Genomic DNA, 19,457 nt, shown 5'->3' on the forward strand with positions numbered 1-19,457 from the left:
TAACAACAAAATGTGGAAAAATTCAAGGGGTGGGAATACAGAATACATAAACTCAGCAAAAAAAGAAACGTCCTCACTGTCAACTGCGTTTATCTTCAGCAAACTTAACATGTGTAAATATTTGTATGAACATAAAAAGATTCAACAACATACAAACTGAACAAGTTCCACAGACATGTGACTAACAGATATGGAATAATGGATCCCTGAACAAAAAAAGGGGGTCAAAATCACAAGTAACAGTCAGTCAGTCCACCGCCAAATCGATCCCGCTCCAGAGTACAGGCCTTGGTGTAACGCTCATTCCTTCAACAATAAATGCAAATCTGACCATCACCCCTGGTGAAACAAAACCGCAACTCATCAGTGAAGAGCACTTTTGGCCAGTCCTGTCTGGTCCAGCAACGGTGGGTTTGTGGCCATATGCAACGTTGTTGCCGGTGATGTCTGGTGAGGACCTGCCTTAGAACAGGCCTCCAATCCCTCAATCCAGCCTCTCTCAGCCTATTGCGGACAGTCTGAGCACTGATGTGCGTTCCTGGTGTAACACGGACAGTTGTTGTTGCCATCCTGTACCTGTCCCGCAGGTGTGATGTTCGGATGTACCGATCCTGTGCAGGTGTTGTTACACGTGGTCTGCCACTGCGAGGATGATCAGCTGTCCGCCCTGTCTCCCTGTAGCGCTGTCTTAGGCATCTCACAGTACGGACATTGCAATTTATTGCCTCCTTGCAGCATGCCTAAGGCACGTTCACGCAGATGAGCAGGTACCCTGGGCATCTTTCTTTTGGTGATTTTCAGAGTCAGTAGAAAGGCCTCTTTAGTGTCTTAAGTTTTCATAACTGTGATCTTAATTGTCTACCGTCTGTAAGCGGTTAGTGTCTTAATGTCTTAACAACCGTTCCACAGGTGCATGTTCATTACTTGTTTATGGTTCATTAAAACAAGCATGGGAAACAGTGTTTAAAGCCTTTACAATGAAGATCTGTGAAGTTATTTGGATTTTCATGAATTATCTTCGAAAGACAAGGTCCTGAAAAAGGGACATTTCTTTTTTTGCTGAGTTTATAATGACAAATATTATTTTCCACAAAAATATTGCTGCTTCAGTGTTTTTAGATATTTTTGTCAGATGTTACTATGGAGTACTGGAGTATAATTACAAGCATTTCATAAGTTTCAAAGGCTTTTATTGACATGAAGTTGATGCAAAGAGTAAATATTTGCAGTGTTGACCCTTCTTTTTCAAGACCTCTGCAATCCGCCCTGGCATGCTGTCAATTAACTTCTGGGCCACATCCTGACTGATGGCAGCCCATTCTTGCATAATCAATGCTTGGAGTTTGTCAGAATTTGTGGGGTTTTGTTTGTCCACCCGCCTAAAGTCTGGGGAGTTTCCTGGCCATGGACCCAAAATATCGATGTTTTGTTCTCCGCCACTTAGTTATCACTTTTGCCTTATGGCAAGGTGCTCCATCATGCTGGAAAATGCATTGTTCGTCACCAAACTGTTTCTGGATGGTTGGGAGAAGTTGCTCTCAGAGGATGTGTTGGTACCATTCTTTATTCATGGCTGTGTTCTTAGGCAAAATTGTGAGTGAGCCCAATCCCTTGGCTGAGAAGCAACCCCACACATGAATGGTCTCAGGATGCTTTACTGTTGGCATGACACAGGACTGATGATAGCGCTCACCTTGTCTTCTCCGGACAAGTTTTTTTCCGGGTGCCCCAAACAATCGGAAAGGGGATTCATCAGAGAAAATGACTTTACCCCAGTCCTCAGCAGTCCAATCCCTGTACCTTTTGCAGAATATCAGTCTGTCCCTGATGTTTTTCCTGGAGATAAGTGACTTCTTTGCTGCCCTTCTTGACACCAGGCCATCCTCCAAAGGTCTTCACCTCACTGTGCATGCAGATGCATTCACACCTGCCTGCTGCCATTCCTGAGCAAGCTCTGTACTGGTGGTGCCCCGATCCTGCAGCTGAATCAACTTTAGGAGACAGCCCTGGCGCTTGCTGGACTTTCTTGGGCGCCCTTGAAGCCTTCTTCACAACAATTGAACAGCTCTCCTTGAAGTTCTTGATGATCCAATAAATGGTTGATTTAGGTGCAATATTACTGGTAGCAATATCCTTGGCTATGAAGCCCTTTTTGTGCAAAGCAAAGATGACGGCACGTGTTTCCTTGCAGGTAACCATGGTTGACAGAGGAAGAACAATGATTCCAAGCACCACCCTCCTTTTGAAGCTTCCAGTCTGTTATTCGAACTCCATCAGCATGACAGAGTGATCTCCAGCCTTGTCCTCGTCAACACTCACACCTGTGTTAACGAGAGAATCATTGACTTGATGTCAGCTGGTCCTTTTGTGGCAGGGCTGAAATGCAGTGGAAATGTTTTTTTGGAATTCAGTTCATTTGCATGGCAAAGAAGGACTTTGCAATTAATTGCAATTCATCTGATCACTCTTCATAACATTCTGGAGTATATGCAAATTGCCATCATACAAACTGAGGCAGCAGACTTTGTGAAAATTCATATTTGTGTCATTCTCAAAACTTTTGGCCACGACTGTACAAGGTGCAGAGTAGAGTACTGGGCGGTAGCCAACTAGTAGTGATGACTGTTCAATCAATCAATCAAATATATTTATAAAGCCCTTCTTACATCAGCTGATGTCACAAAGTGCTGTACAGTAACCCAGCCTAAACAGTTTGATGCCCTGGAGATAGAAGCTACGGGTCTTAGGGACAAAGCTGAATTTCTTCTTTAGCCGCCATCACAGTGTTGGTGTGGAGGGACCATTTCAGGTCCTCAGTGATTTGGATGTTGAGGAACTGCTTTTGACCCATCAATGTGGGTCGGGTTGTGCTCTCTCTGCTGTTTCCTGTAGTCCACGATCATCTTCTTCATTTTGTTGACGTTGAGATAGAGGTTATTTTCCTGGCATCACTCCACCAGGGCTCTCACCTCCCTGTAGGCTGTCTCGTGGTTGTTGGTAGCCAGGACTACCACTGATGTGTTGTCAGCAAACTTGATGGTTGAGTTGGAGATGTGCATAGCCACGCAGTCATGGGTTAACAGGGAGTACAAGAGGGGGCTGAACACACACCCCTGTGGGACCCCCATGTTGAGGATCAGCATGGCGGAAGTGTTGTTGCCTACCTTCACCACCTGGGGTCGGCCGTCAGGAAGTCTTGGATCCAGTTGCACAGGGAGGAGTACAGACCGAGGGCCCTGAGCTTAGTGATGAGCTTGAAGGGCAATGTTGTTATTGAAGGCTGAGCTGTAGTCGATGAATAGCATTCTCACATAGGTATTCCTCTTGTCCAGGTGGAATAGGGCAGTGTGCAGTGCAATGGCAATGAGGCATCCGTGGATCTGTTGGGGCAATATGCAAACTGTAGTGGGTCTTAACTAGCCTTTCAAAGCACTTTATGATGACAGAAGTCAGCGCTATGAGGCGGTAGACATTTAGTTTAGTCACCTTCGCTTTCTTGGGTACATGAACAATGATGGACATCTTGAAGCAAGTGGGGACAACAGACTGGGATAGGGAGAGATCGAATAAATCCGTAAACACTCCATATCGTGTCTGGCTTTCCCTTTATCTCCGGAATAGTCTGGAGTCCCTGCCACATGCGTCTCATCACAGGAGTCACATCCCCTCGCTCTCCAGATGAAAACCTGCGACTAGTGATTTCCAGCCGCCCGACAACCTGCCCACTCGACCCCATCCCCTCTTCAGACTCTCTCTGGAGACCTTATTCCATCAGCAACTGACCACTGGCTGCATCCCCTATGACTTCAAGATGGCCAAAATCACTCCCTTCCTCAAGAAACCAAAACTCAAACCCTCTGATGTCAAAAATAACAACAGATCGCTATCCCTTCTTTCTTTTCTTTACAAAACACGTGAGCATGCTGTCTCTCTCGTTATCACTCTGAGAACGATCTTCTTGAGCCCAACCAGTCAGGCTTCAAGACGGGTCACTCAACTGAGACAGTCTGAGACCTCTGTGTGTCACAGAGGCTCTCCGCTCTGCAAAGCCGACTCTCTCATCTATTCTCAGCCTCCAAGATCTATCTGCTGCATTAGCCAACGTGAACCATTAGATCCTCCTCTCCACCCTCTCAGGGCTGGGCATCTCAAGCTCTGCACACTGCTGGATTGCATCCTACTTGGCAGTTTGATCCTACCAGGTGGCATGGAGAGGATCTGTGTCTGCAATACGTGTTCTCATTGCTGGTATCCCCCAGGGCTCGGTTCTAGCTCCTTTCCTCTATACACCAAGTCACATCCTCTCATGGTCTCTCTTATCATTGCTATGTAGATGACACTCAACTATATTATCATTCCCCTCTGACACCCAGGTGGCGACACACATCTCTGCTTGGATGTCGGCCCACCACCTCAAGCTCATCTTGACAAGATGGAGCTGCTCTTCCTCTCACCACGGTTGACTAATTCAATTCCCCCCCCCCCTCAAAGAGTGCAAAGAACCTAGGAAAGACCCTGGACAGTTCTCTGCAAACATCAAAAAAGTGACTCGCTCTTGCAGGTTCAAGCTCTACAACATCTATAGAGTATGACCTTTCCTCACACAGGAAGCAGCGTAAATCCTAACCCAGGCACTCCTCATATTCCTTCTGGCCTACTGCAACTCTCTGTTGGCTGGGCTCCCTGCTTGTGCCATTAAACCCCTGCAACTTATCCAAAACTCCGCAGCCCGTCTGCTGTTCAACCTTCCCAAGATCTCCCACGTCACCCCGCTCCTACGTACACTCCACTGGCTTCCAGTCAAAGCACACATCCACTACAAGACCATGGTGCTTGCCTAGAGAGCAGCAAGGGGAACTGCCCCTCCCCATCTTCAGGCTATGCTCAAACCCTACATCCCAACTCTGAGCACTCCGTTCTGCCACGCCTGGTCTCTTGGCTGTCCCACCTCTACAGCACGCTCCTGCTCAGGCTAGTCAAAGGTTTTCTCTGTCCTGGCATCCCAATGGTCCCTGCCCATCTTCCGAAAACTGATAAATTACTAAAATGTCAAATGCAAATGTAGATTTAAAAAAACTGCTGCTTTGGGCCTTTAAAAGTCCTCAGTTCAATGCGGTCAGATCTTCACCAGTAATGCTATGCAAGAGTGTCTAACCTCGCTGTCTAACATTGTGAAATAAAAAAATACATTTTATTACATTTATTGAATGGAGTCACTCCCCTTAATGTATTCTGAAGATTTTATGACTCTCGGACCAAGAGCATTTATTCAAAATATCTTCAGAAGTTTCCTAATTGTATGTTTGTTAATAGGAAAATGTACATTTTTTCCATTTCCTGAATAATGAGGTTTTGGAGATGGTTTTCATCAGACAGCGACTGTATGTTTTCCTTCTGTAAGGATGTGGTTTCTCGATGCTGTAGATGAAGGAACAGGATCCCCCCAAGCGCGGGTGACTGGTTATTTAACATATCAATTGGTTACTATATTAATATTTCATTCATCTAACACCTGTTCCAAAAGGTAAATCAGGCCTTGGTTAAAGATTAGGCCTCTCGCTTTCATCCAGGGCTGACAGGTGTGCCTTGTTAAAAGTTAATTTGTGGAATTTCTTTCCTTCTTAATGCGTCTGAGCCAATCACTTGTGTTGTGACAAGGTAGGGGTGGGAAACAGAAGATAGCCCTATTTGGTAAAAGACCAAGTCCATATTATGTCAAGAACAGCTCAAATAAGCAAAGAGAAACGATAGTCCATCTGTAACGGATCTCTTCGTCGTCTGATGACGAGTATGAAATATCGGACCAATATGCAGCGTGGTAAGTGTCCGTCATAATGTATTGACTGAACGCACAAAACAAAATAACAAAATGAAATGGAAGAAACAAAACAGTTCTGTAAGTTGACATACACTAAACAGAAAACAAACACCAACAACCAAAATGGGGAAAACAGGCTACCTAAGTATGATTCTCAATCAGAGACAACGAACGACACCTGCCTCTGATTGAGAACCATACTAGGCCAAACACATAGAAAAAGGAACATAGACTACCCACCCCAACTCACACCCTGACCAACCTAACACAAAGACATAAAAAAGGAACTAAGGTCAGAACGTGACACCATCAATACTTTAAGACATGGTCAGTCAATCCGGAAAATTTCAAGAACTTTGAAAGTTTCTTCAAGTTCAGCCTCAAAAACCATCAAGCACTATGACGAAACTGGCTCTCATGACAACCGCCATAGGAAAGAAAGACCCAGACTTACCTCTGCTGCAGAGGATAAGTTCATTAGAGTTACCAGCCTCAGAAATTGCAGCCCAAATAAAAGCTTCACAGAGTTCAAGTAACAGACACGTCTCAACATCAACTGTTCAGATGAGACTGCGTGAATCAGGCCTTCATGGTTGAATTGCTACAAAGAAACCACTACTAAAGGACACCAATAGGAAGAGACTTGCTTGGGCCAAGAAATACAAGCAATGGATGTTAGACCGGTGGAAATCTGTCCTTTGGTCTGATGAGTCCAAATTTGAGATTTTTGGTTCCAACAGTGTTGGAGCGAACCATTAAGGAAAGCTCAGCATTACATGTAGATAGGTTTGGCTGCTAGGCTGTAGTAGCAAGGACATGCACATTAAGAGAAGATGATACCCAGGCCATATGACACCCAGACCATACTCTATTTAAGAAAGAATACATTAACCAAGACCATACGTGCATTTATGACAGCTGAACGTGCTATGGTCAGCAGGATACAGGAAGAAAGATGTAGGCAAGATAACTAATGACCTAAAACACGTAAAACATAAGCATGCAATACATACATTATTTTTAGAACATGGAAAGAGTTCTGTCATCGTTATAACCTAACCAAAAGCAGATATGAGCGTTAGTGGGCGTAAACAAGCAAAGAACTCAGAATAGGATTTTAATGGTGGCAGACGAACTAAGGGGGAGTAACTTTATTTACATATGTGATGTACACAAATACTATGTATGTATAAAAGCAGAGCCAGTGCTAAGAAGGGGCGGCTGTTCCGCGGACCAGCACGGCTCTTAATAACTTGTATTAAAGTCTACATTGAATTCACAAAGTTCTTCTGAGAGTATTATATTTCTGAAACAATTATCCACAACAACAACGTTTGATCTCCGCATGTGTGCTTCCCACCGTGAAGCATGGAAAAGGTGGTGTGATGGTGTGGGGGTGCTTTGCTGGGGACACTGTCTGTGGTTCATTTAGAATTCAAGGCACACTTAACCAGCAAGGCTACTATAGTATTCTGCAGCGCTACGCCATTCCCATGTGATTTGTACTTAATGTGACTATCTCTAGTTTAAATTGACCCATTTTTTAATGGGATTTGTGTATTATGCTAATTAGATTTATGTGGGGGCGTGGACATCGACTCTAGGTTAAAGGATGGAAAGAAGCTTGAGTGACTTTGTTTATTTCCAGAGGCTACCAGTTCTACACTGGATGTATTATAAAACATTGCATTGGAGCTAATCAGATTCCCCAATGAGAGGCTCTAGAAGCATGGGAAACAATCCTACATTTGTGACTAAGTGCATTCACCCTTTGTCTTGCATATGCTGGCATGCTTGTTTAAGTTTGTTGTCCAAAAACTATAGTTCTTTAAGGTAAGATCAAAATCGAACGTTTCTTTTTACGTGTATGGCAGTCCCATGGAAACAGAAGGTTCATAATTGTACAGTTACGTTTACTCCATCACAGTTAAATCATGTAATCATGCATATGTCCAAGATGAACAAGGTTCCATGTAGATACTACGCCTAAAAGACAGTTAAGTTGCCATTCAATAGATGCTGAAAGTTGTTAAGTCTGGAATGTAACATATGATCTCTGAAATGCGTTTTTTCCATGATCAGGCTGCAGAGGTCAGGTTGTTGAACTTGTTGTGGAAATCAGAGGGTAACCATTAGTACACTTGGTGAGATAAGGCAGGAATACCACGTGGTACCAGAGAAGTTCTATCTGCTTACAATTAGTTGTGTTAACCATGTAACTTCACACCAAACTTGAAACTGAACTGAATTTACTTAAATTAAAAAAAGACCCCTATCTGGGGAAAAAAAACACGCACATAAACATTGAGTCTGATTTTGAAGTTGGCAGATAAACAAAAAATAATTAAGAATTAAAGAAATATATAACGCGGAGTAGCTGGCAGCGGCACTATAGAGATGGAGTGTCAGGGCATTTGTGCTACTTTCAGCATTTGCCTCCAAATTAGGCCAAAGGAGTTGTGATGTCATGGAAAACCAGAATAGAATTTTACAGAGGGGTGTCCACTCCTGCAGGGGACCAGTTTCCATGGTCAGAAACAACGATTGAAACAACCAATTTCTCAGACATTTCACACATTCAGCACCTAGGTACACATGAATTGCACACACTCACGTGAGCGCACACACACACACACACACACAATATCAAAATGAAACAAAACAATTATTATCTCCCTCAGTGGACCTTTCATTGTGTTGAGGGCAGAATATCCCTCAATGAAAGACTTCCTAATTGAGGCAATATTCCTGTCATTTCCCGAACATAAACACACACTTGCCACTGTATAAGTGTACATATTTGTGAAGTGCCTTGTGTTTATTGGTGTACTGTGTGTCAGAGTATTTGATATATCACTGCACCACATTTCTCCACTTCTTTAAGCAGGACTGCAGAAATATGTGGAACTGGCCCAGAAACAAGGTACTTCCTTGGCTCTATAATGCTGAATGGACAAAGTGCTGAACCACATGCTGAACACAGAATGTAGTATAGTCCATTTGATATACTAAGCACCACACTAAGATATATCAGCAGTATCAAGCACAATCCTAAAATCAGCCCTTGCTGACTGTAAAAGAGGAAAATAATTTTACCCAACAATCCAGTGTGGAGCAGGTACACTGTCGAGTGCCTGTCTGTCAAACGTCCCAATGTTCAGCCTTCCCTGTGGAGCACGGTAGCATACTATCAAACCAGTCCTCCGAGAATCATGTCCCTCCTCCGGGATTAGCTTGCTCTTCTAGAGTATTCCCACTCCGTATCTCCCGTTCAGCTCTCCTCCTGTCCCCACTTCCTCCTCTGCAGCAGTAACGGCCGGTGCTCTAGTGGATGTGCTATCACTGAGAGAAACCTCTCGAGCAGCACAGTGATTGGGAGGGGGGGGGGGTCGTGGAAGCTGCTCTCTCTCACTGACGGAGCCTGCGAATGCAGCACCAGGGACCTCTGCCAGTTTCCAAGCCGTATGCAGTATTGACGGAGTTGCTGGGTGGATGCTAACATGGCACAAATTCTCACAGTGCTCGGCTCTCTTCCCCCCCTTCCTCTTTCACTCTCTCCCACACACGCAGACACACACACACACACACACACACTCCCCCTCCTGCTTAGATCCTTTCAGCATCGCCTTCAGATGCTAAAGACCTGACTGCCAGTTAAGCCTGTTTAAAGACTGGCTGGGCTCCCCCCTGCACTGGCTGGTCTGCCTGGGCTCCCCCCTGCACTGCCTGCTTGCTCTGCCTGCTTGGTCAGACTAGTCTCATAAACTAAACATAACATAGTAAATGTAAATCCAGGACAGTGAAATGAGCATGATGTTTAATTTTGTTATTTTTTAAAAACTTTTCACCCCTTTGTCGTGATATCTAAATTGGAATTATAGTCTTGTCCCATCACTGCAACTCCCATACGGACTCGGGAGAGGCAAAGGTTGAGAGCCATGCGTCCTCCGAAACATGACCGTGCCAAGCCGCACTGATTCTTGACACACTGCTCGCTTAACCTGGAAGACAGCCGCACCAATGTGTCGGAGGAAACATTGTACAACTAGCAACCGTGTCAGCATGATGGGACAAGGACATCCCAACCGGCCAAACCCTACCCTAACCAAGACGATGCTGGATCAATTGTGCACCGCCTCCCAGTCACGTCCGGCTGCAACACAGCCCGGGATCGAACCCGGATCTGTAGTGACACCTCAGCACTGCGATACAGTGCCTTAAACCGCTGCGCCATTCGGGAGGCCCTAGCATGATATGTTGGTTGCGTGCTCAAATCTCATCACTGAAAACTTTAGCATTATAGGTATTAGCAACTAGTTAGCATGTTAGCTAACCCTTCCCCCAACCGTAACCCTAACCTACAGTGGCAAGAAAAAGTATGTGAACCCTTTGGAAATAGCTGGATTTCTGCATAAATTGGTCATAAAATTTGATCTGATCTTCATCTAGGACAACAATAGACAAACACAGTCTGCTTAAACTAATAAGACAAACAATTATACGTTTTCATGTCTTTGTTGAACACACCGTGTAAACATTTACAGTGCAGCGTGGTTAAAGTATGTGAACACTTGGATGTAATAACTGGTTGACCCTCCTTTGGCAGCAATGACCTCAACCAAATGTTTTCTGTCGTTGCGGATCAGACCTGCACAACGGTCAGGAGGAATTTTGGACCATTCCTCTTTACAAAACTGTTTAAACTGCAATATTCTTGGGATGTCTGGTGTGAACTGCTCGAGGTCATGCATCTCAATCGGGTTGAGGTCAGGACTCTGACTGGGGTACTCCAGAAGGCGTATTTTCTTCTGTTGAAGCCATTCTATTATTGATTTACTTCTGCGTTTTGGGTCGTTGTCCTGTTGCATCACCCAACTTCTGTTGAGCTTCAATTGGTGGACAGATTGCCTAACATTTTCCTGCAAAATGTCTTGATAAACATGGGAATTCATTTTTCCGTTGATGATAGCAAGCTGTCCAGGCCAAGAGGCAGCCCCAAACCATGATGCTGCCTCCACCATACTTTACAGTTAGGATGAGGTTAATGTTGGTGTGCTGTGCCTTTTTTTCTCCACACACAGTGTTGTGTTGTCCAAACAACTCAACTTTGGTTTCATCTGTCATCAGGCTATTTTGCCAGTAGCGCTGTGGAACATCCAGGTGCACTTTTGCAAACTTCAGAAGTGCAGCAATGTTTTTTTTTGGGACAGCAGTGGCTTCTTCCGTGATGTCCTCCCATGAACACCATTCTTATTTTGTGTTTTACATATCGTAGACTCGTCAGAGATGTTAGCATGTTCCAGAGATTTCTGTAAGTCTTTAGCTGATACTCTAGGATTCTTCTTAACGTCATTGAGCATTCTGCGCTGTGCTCTTGCAGTCATCTTTGCAGGACAGCCACTCCTAAGGAGAGTAGCAACAGTGCCGAACTTTCTTCATTTATAGACAATTTGTCTTACTGTGGACTGATGAACATCAAGGCTTTTAGAGATACTTTTGTAACCCTTTCCAGCTTAAGGGCATGGCAGCTCTAACCAACATATCCAATCTCATCTCGTTGATTGGATTCCAGGTTAGCTGACTCCTGACTCCAATTAGCTTTTGGAGAAGTCTACCTAGGGGTTCACATACAGTTGAAGTCAGAATTTGCATACACTTAGGTTGGAGTCATTAAAACTCGTTTTAAAACCACTCCACACATTTCTTGTTAACAAACTATAGTTTTGGCAAGTCGGTTAGGACATCTACTTTGTGCATGACACAAGTAATTTTTCTCACAATTGTTTACAGACAGATTATTTAACTTATAATTCACTGTATCACAATTCCAGTGGGTCAGAAGTTTACATACACCAAGTTGACTATGCCTTTAAACAGCTTAGAAAATTCCAGAAAATGATATCAGAAGCTTCTAAAGCCATGAAAAGCTAATTTACATAATTTGAGTCAATTGGAGGTGTACCTGTGGATGTATTAAGGCCTAACCTTCCAACTCAGTGCTCCTTTGCTTGACATCAAGGGGAAATCAAAAGAAATCAGCCAAGACCTCAGAAAAATAATGGAGACCTCCACAAGTCTGGTTCATCCTTGGGAGCAATTTCCAAACACATAAAGGTACCATGTTCAACTGTACAAACAATAGTACGCAAGTATAAACACCATGGGACCACGCAGCCGTCATACCGCTCAGGAAGGAGACGCATTCTGTCTCCTAGAGATGAACGTACTTTGGTGCGAAAAGTGCAAATCAGCCCAGAACAACAGCAAAGGACCTTGTGAAGATGCTGGAGGAAACAGGTACAAAAGTAACTATATCCACAGTAAAACTAATCCTATACCGACACAACCTGAAAGGCCGCTCAGCAAGGAAGAAGCCACTGCTCCAAAACCGCCATAAAAAAAACCAGACTACGGTTTGCAACTGCACATGGGGACATAGATCATACTTTTTGGAGAAATTTCCTCTGGTCTGATGAAACAAAAATAGAACTGTTTGGCCATACTGACCGTCATTATGATTGGAGGAAAAAGGGGGAGGCTTGTAAGCCGAATAACACCATCCCAACCGTGAAGTATGGGGGTGGCAGTATCATGTTGTGGGGGTGCTTTGCTGCAGGAGGGACTGGTGCACTTCACAAAATAGATGGCATCATGAGGCAGGACAATAATGTGGATATATTGAAGCAACATCTCAAGACATCAGTCAGGAAGTTAAAGCTTGGTCGCAAATGGGTCTTCCAAATGGACAATGACCCCAAGCATACTTCCAAAGTTGTGACAAAATGGCTTAAGGACAACAAAGTCAGGGTATTGGAGTGGCCATCAAAGCCCTGACCTCAATCCCATAGAAAATTTGTGGGCAGAACTGAAAAAGTGTGTGCGAACAAGGAGGCCTACAAATCTGACTCAGCTACACCAGCTCTGTCAAGAGGAATGGGCCAAAATTCACACAACTTAATGTGGGTGGCTACTCCAAATGTTTGACCCAAGTTAAACAATTTAAAAACAATGCTACCAAATACTAATTGAGTGTACGTAAATTTCTGACCCACTGGGAATGTGATGAAAGAAAAGCTGAAATAAATCACTACTATTATTCGGACATTTTACATTCTTAAATTAATTGACCTAAGACAGGGAATGTTAACTAGGATTAAATGTCAGGAATTGTGAAAAACTGAGTTTAAATGTATTTGGCTAAGGTGTATGTAAACTTCCGACTTCAACTGTACTTTTTCCAACGTACACTGAGAATGTTTAAATTATGTATTCAATATAGACAAGAAAAATACAATAATTTGTGTGTTATTAGTTAAAACACACTGTTTTGACTTAGATGAAGATCAGATCAAATTTGAAAACCAATTTGAAAACCAACCAATTTATGCAGAAATCCAGGTAATTCCAAAGGGTTCACATACTTTTTCTTGCCACTTTACATGCCCGTCTGTGTGGAAATGTTCTGCCCACTTGTAAATACCTATCTGACTGCAACATGTAACGTGTTGGTCCCATGTTTCATGAGCTGAAATAACATTTCCCAGAAATGTTTCGTACGCACAAGAAGCTTATTTCTCAAAAATGTCAACTAATTTGCTTACATCCCTGTTAGTGAGCATTTCTACTTTGCCAAGATAATACATCCACCTGCCAGGTGTGGCATATCAAGAAGCTGATTAAACAGCATGATCATCATTACACAAGTGCACCTTGTGTTGGGGACAATAAAAGGCCACTATAAAACATGCAGTTTTGTCACACAACGCAATGCCACTAATGTCTCAAGTTCAGGGAGCGTGCAATTGCATGCTGACTGCAGGAATGTCCACCAGAGCTGTTGCCGGATAATTTAAATGTTACTTTCTCTACCATAAGCCGCCTCCAACGTCATTTTTGACGATTTGGCAATACTTCCAACCGGCCTCACAACCGCAGACCATGTGTAACCACACCAGCCCAGGACCTCCACATCCGGCTTTTTAACCTGCGGGGTGTTCTCAGATGAGCCTCCTGGACAGTTGTTGAAATTGTGGGTTTGCACAGCCGAAGAAGTTCTGCACAAATTGTCAGAAACGGTCTCAGGGAAGCTCATCTGCATGCTCATCAAGCTCACCAGAGTCTTGACTTGACTGCAGTTCGGCGTCGTAACCGACTTCATCAAAAGTGAGCATTTGCCCACTGAACACTGGCATGCAGGAAAAGTGTGGTCTTCAAGGATGAATCCCGCTTTCAACTGTACCGGGCAGAGAGCAGGCACCGTGCGTAATATGAGCAAGTGGTTTACTGACGTCAACATTATGAACAGAATGCCCCATGGTGGCGGTGGGGTTATGTATGGGCAGGGATAAGCTACGGACAACGAACCCAATTGCATTTTATCAAAATAAATTTGAATGCACATTAGATACCGTGACGAGATCCTGAGCCACATTGTCGCGCCAGTCACCCGCCGCCATCACCTCATGTTTCAGCATGATTATGCACGGCCCCATGTCACAAGGATCTGTTCACAATTCCTTAAATCTGAAAATGTACCATTTCTTCCATGACCTGCATACTCACCAGACATGTCACCCATTGAGCATGTTTGGGATGCTCTGGATCGATGTGTACGATAGCATGTTCCAGTTCCTGCCAACATCCAACAATTTCGCACAGCCATTGGAGAGGCGTGGGACACAATCAACAGCCTGCTCAACTCTATGTGAAGGAGATGTGTCACGCAGCATGAGGCAAATGGTGGTCACACACGTACTTAAAAAAAAAAAAAAGGTATTTGTGACCAACAGATGCATATCTGTATTCCCAGTCATGTTAAAGCCACAGATTAGGGCCCCATTTTATTTATTTCAATTGACTGATTTCCTTATATGAACTGTAACTCAGTAAAAACTTTTAAAATGTTGCATGTTGCGTTTATATTTCAGTTCAGGAAGCGACCAGAAGACATTTCTTACTGGTTGTAAATCTGACCAGTTAATAACCGAAATATGAAATATTTCCAAGACGTTAGGGGAAAAATACATATTTGCTTGGTTGTAATCTTATGTATTTATCAACAGAAAACCAGTTTGCAACCAGAAAAGTATAGTTTTCCCCTGCTTGCTGGATAGAGTGGGAAAAGGGAACACTGAAGCAGTCATTGTTATCCAGCTGTGCTGGTTTCTCTGATTGAATTGTTCATTTACAATGATGTATTATTATCCAGGTGGATTGTCAGATCCCCTCTGTAATTTATGACAACGGCAAAGGCCTCATATCATAATTCATGTAAAGTGATTGATTTTATGGAAATACTGCACCAACAACACACAGCTGGGTTATTCTTGAATTGCGTAGGCATTTGAGCCTCTTTGCAACATGAAAAACACTTAAATTGACAAATAGTTACACATCATACATGATTTTGTTTATATGGAACTGTTTATTAATGCTAAAACATAATGCAAGTCCTTTATACTGCTAGTCTTTAAAGTACTACGGGCAAGCAAATTGGCTTGTCCCAGTGAGTTGTATTGACAGGTTTTGGGGAAATAAAAGATAGCTTTCTATTATTTTGAATGCTAGAAAGTAAACAAAAAGTATTTAAAATATTATACAGGTCATTAAAAACAAAGACTATTAAAATACCTGGACCCAGAGGTGACACCTGAACCATAACGTTGCAAATTAAATGTTTTGATTTGCCTGTAATGCTCAGCCACTGCAAACAAGCAATCACTTGGGCTCTCTTGTGTATTGTTGCTCTGCTAAAAAATACCCTCTGCTGGTCACATAGAGAACGAACAGCAACACTGGGTGTGTGAATGTGTGTGTGTGTGTGCATGCACGTGTGTCTGTCAAGTGTTATTGTTACTATAAGGTAAGCAAGATGACCGATCATCTCTCGACCCGACGGCAGGAGGAGGGTCATAACATGCCATTACTGGTACATCACTCAGTTTCATTTATTTCTGGTAGTACTCCTATCTGCACACTTGCCCAGAGACAGCCAGTCACACACTCCAAAAACCCAGATTAAAGTACTACAGGCTAGCAAATGGGTGACTCATTTACGAGCTACGATCTCCAAATGTTAATGTCAGCAGCTTTAAGTGTAGGCTTAACCCCTGCCACTCTCTGGGCAATACTAGGCTGTGTAAATACAAAAACATCTGATTTAACTGACTTTGACACAGAGAGTGACTCATTTTACTTTACTTGGTGATAAATGATTGCTTGAACTTTCTCCCTTTTACATTTACAGTAGACTACGTAGTCTTTCCTCAAACAAACTTTTTTTTTGTCTAGCTCCTTGTTTCTGAGCCAAAATGTGCATTAAGAACTCAGGCTGCCTCATGTGGCCAAGTGTACTAAAAAAACATTGGAAGTATCTATTGAGGCTTACAATTCATTTATCTTCCCTGTCGCAATGAATCTCAGCAATTGCCATACTTAAAGGGGAAGTTCCACTTTTTGTTAGACGATCCCTCACGCTGAAAGTAGTCTTTGGGCCCAGACTAACTGTAATCCATGGTTCGGTTTTCTTTAAACAGCCCGTAGAAACTTCAGCTAACTTTAGCCACCACTAGCTAAAAATCAATGGGAGTAGTAAAGGCATGCGGCTTGGCCAAATCAACTCAATCATTTTGCTTGATGTTACTTAAAGGCGATATGGCAACCAAATAAATTAACAGCTACCACATGACCCCACCACTCCCATAGATGTTTAGGTAGCAGTGGCTAAGGTAGCTGAAGTTAGCCTAACTTTGCCACAACTATCCGGAGATCGTTAGGGATCGTCAATATATTACACTAAAGAAATAACTGCAGAATTTGCATTAGAAAATAAATAGCTCCCCCTTATGTTATTGATCAGGGACCCTAAAAAATAAGATAGCATTTCAAATTGTATCACATTTTATTTGTCACATGCGCCAAATACAACAGGTTACCTTACAGTGAAATGCTTACTAACAAGCCCTTAACCAACAATGCAGTTAAGAAAAAACAAGTAAAAAAAATAGATAATAATAAATAAAAAATAATTAAAGAGCAGCAGTAAAATTACTAACCGGGCATCGGTTAGTCGAGGTAATTGAGGAAAAACACTTCTCAAAGCCATCTTATCTTTTCCTATATATATATATATATATATATATACACACAGTGCCTTGTGAAAGTATTCGGCCCCCTTGAACTTTGCAACCTTTTGCCACATTTCAGGCTTCAAACATAAAGATATAAAACTGCATTTTTTTGTGAAGAATCAACAACAAGTGGGACACAATCATGAAGTGGAACGACATTTATTGGATATTTCAAACTTTTTTAACATTTCAAAAACTGAAAAGTTGGGCGTGCAAAATTATTCAGCCCCTTTACTTTCAGTGCAGCAAACTCTCTCCAGAAGTTCAGTGAGGATCTCTGAATGATCCAATGTTGACCTAAATGACTAATGATGATAAATACAATCCACCTGTGTGTAATCAAGTCTCCGTATAAATGCACCTGCACTGTGATAGTCTCAGAGGTCCGTTAAAAGCGCAGAGAGCATCATGAAGAACAAGGAACACACCAGGCAGGTCCGAGATACTGTTGTGAAGAAGTTTAAAGCCGGATTTGGATACAAAAAGATTTCCCAAGCTTTAAACATCCCAAGGAGCACTGTGCAAGCGATAATATTGAAATGGAAGGAGTATCAGACCACTGCAAATCTACCAAGACCTGGCCGTCCCTCTAAACTTTCAGCTCATACAAGGAGAAGACTGATCAGAGATGCAGCCAAGAGGCCCATGATCACTCTGGATGAACTGCAGAGATCTACAGCTGAGGTGGGAGACTCTGTCCATAGGACAACAATCAGTCGTATATTGAACAAATCTGGCCTTTATGGAAGAGTGGCAAGAAGAAAGCCATTTCTTAAAGATATCCATAAAAAGTGTCGTTAAAAGTTTGCCAAGTCTTGGGAGACACACCAAACATGTGGAAGAAGGTGCTCTGGTCAGATGAAACCAAAATTGAACTTTTTGGCAACAATGCAAAACGTTATGTTTGGCGTAAAAGCAACACAGCTGAACACACCATCCCCACTGTCAAACATGGTGGTGGCAGCATCATGGTTTGGGCCTGCTTTTCTTCAGCAGGGACAGGGAAGATGGTTAAAATTGATGGGAAGATGGATGGAGCCAAATACAGGACCATTCTGGAAGAAAAGCTGATGGAGTCTGCAAAAGACCTGAGACGGACGGAGATTTGTCTTCCAACAAGACAATGATCCAAAACATAAAGCAAAATCTACAATGGAATGGTTCAAAAATAAACATATCCAGGTGTTAGAATGGCCAAGTCAAAGTCCAGACCTGAATCCAATCGAGAATCTGTGGAAAGAACTGAAAACTGCTGTTCACAAATGCTCTCCATCCAACCTCACTGAGCTCGAGCTGTTTTGCAAGGAGGAATGGGAAAAAATGTCAGTCTATCGATGTGCAAAACTGATAGAGACATACCCCAAGCGACTTACAGCTGTAATCGCAGCAAAAGGTGGCGCTACAAAGTATTAACTTAAGGGGGCTGAATAATTTTGCACGCCCAATTTTTCAGTTTTTGATTTGTTAAAAAAGTTTGAAATATCCAATAAATGTCGTTCCACTTCATGATTGTGTCCCACTTGTTGTTGATTCTTCACAAAAAAATACAGTTTTATATCTTTATGTTTGAAGCCTGAAATGTGGCAAAAGGTCACAAAGTTCAAGGGGGCCAAATACTTTCGCAAGGCACTGTATATATATATATATATATATATATATTTTACTTCTTTCATACTAGACACTGAGACATAAAAATGGTATACATGAGTTAATTTGACTCTGGGGAAGTAGATAAAGGGCCTAATTGCCAAAATCCCAATGTATCCCTTAAGAGACGATACAATATATAAACTAGAGGTAGTTTCGTGAGCCAATGCTAACTAGTGTTAGCACAATGACTGGACGTCTATAGATATCTACTAGCATGCTAGCAGATACCCATAGACTTCTAGTTATTGCATTAACGCTAGTTAACATTGGCTCACGAAACTACCTCTAACTGGTGGAACAGTTATAGTGCCTTTGGAAAATGTATTCACACCCCTTGACTTTTTTTGTTTTGTCACTGGTCAACAAACAATACGACATAATGTCAATGTGGAATTATGTTTTTAGAAATGTTTACAAATTAATTAAAAATGAAAAGTTGAAAGTTATTAATTACACTTTGGATGGTGCATCAATACACCCAGTCACTGCAAGTATACAGCCGTCCTTCCTAACTCAGTTGCCGGAGGGGAAGGAAATCGCTCAGGGATTCCACCATGTAGACAATGGTGGCTTCAAAACAGTTACATAGTTTAATGGCTGTGATTGGAGAAAACAGAGGATGGTTCAACAACATTTTAGTTACTCAACAATATTGACCTAACTGACAGAGTGAAAAGAAGGAAGCCTGTACAGAAGAACAAATATTCCAAAGCATGCATTCTGTTTGCAACAAGGCGCTAAAGTAATACTGCAAAAAAATGTGGCAAAGCAATTCACTTTTTGTCCTGAAAACAAAGGTGTTATGTTTGGGGCAAATTCAGTCATTACTGAGTACCACTCTTCATATTTTCAAGTATAGT

At 42.5% G+C, this 19,457-nt stretch overlaps 1 protein-coding gene across 1 annotated transcript in view; it reads right to left on the reverse strand.

The window, feature by feature from the left end:
- The window catches only part of LOC139389642 (apoptosis-inducing factor 3), a 34,482-nt gene extending 25,432 nt beyond the window's left edge, over positions 1–9,050 (reverse strand). Inside the window, exon 1 of the mRNA XM_071136506.1 lies at positions 8,915–9,050. The gene's annotated coding sequence lies outside the window, so the exon portion shown is untranslated. The remainder of the gene's footprint in view (positions 1–8,914) is intronic.
- Positions 9,051–19,457: the final 10,407 nt, after the last annotated feature.

This window comes from Oncorhynchus clarkii, chromosome 30 (assembly GCF_045791955.1).
Source record: "Oncorhynchus clarkii lewisi isolate Uvic-CL-2024 chromosome 30, UVic_Ocla_1.0, whole genome shotgun sequence".
Lineage (NCBI taxonomy): Eukaryota > Metazoa > Chordata > Actinopteri > Salmoniformes > Salmonidae > Oncorhynchus > Oncorhynchus clarkii.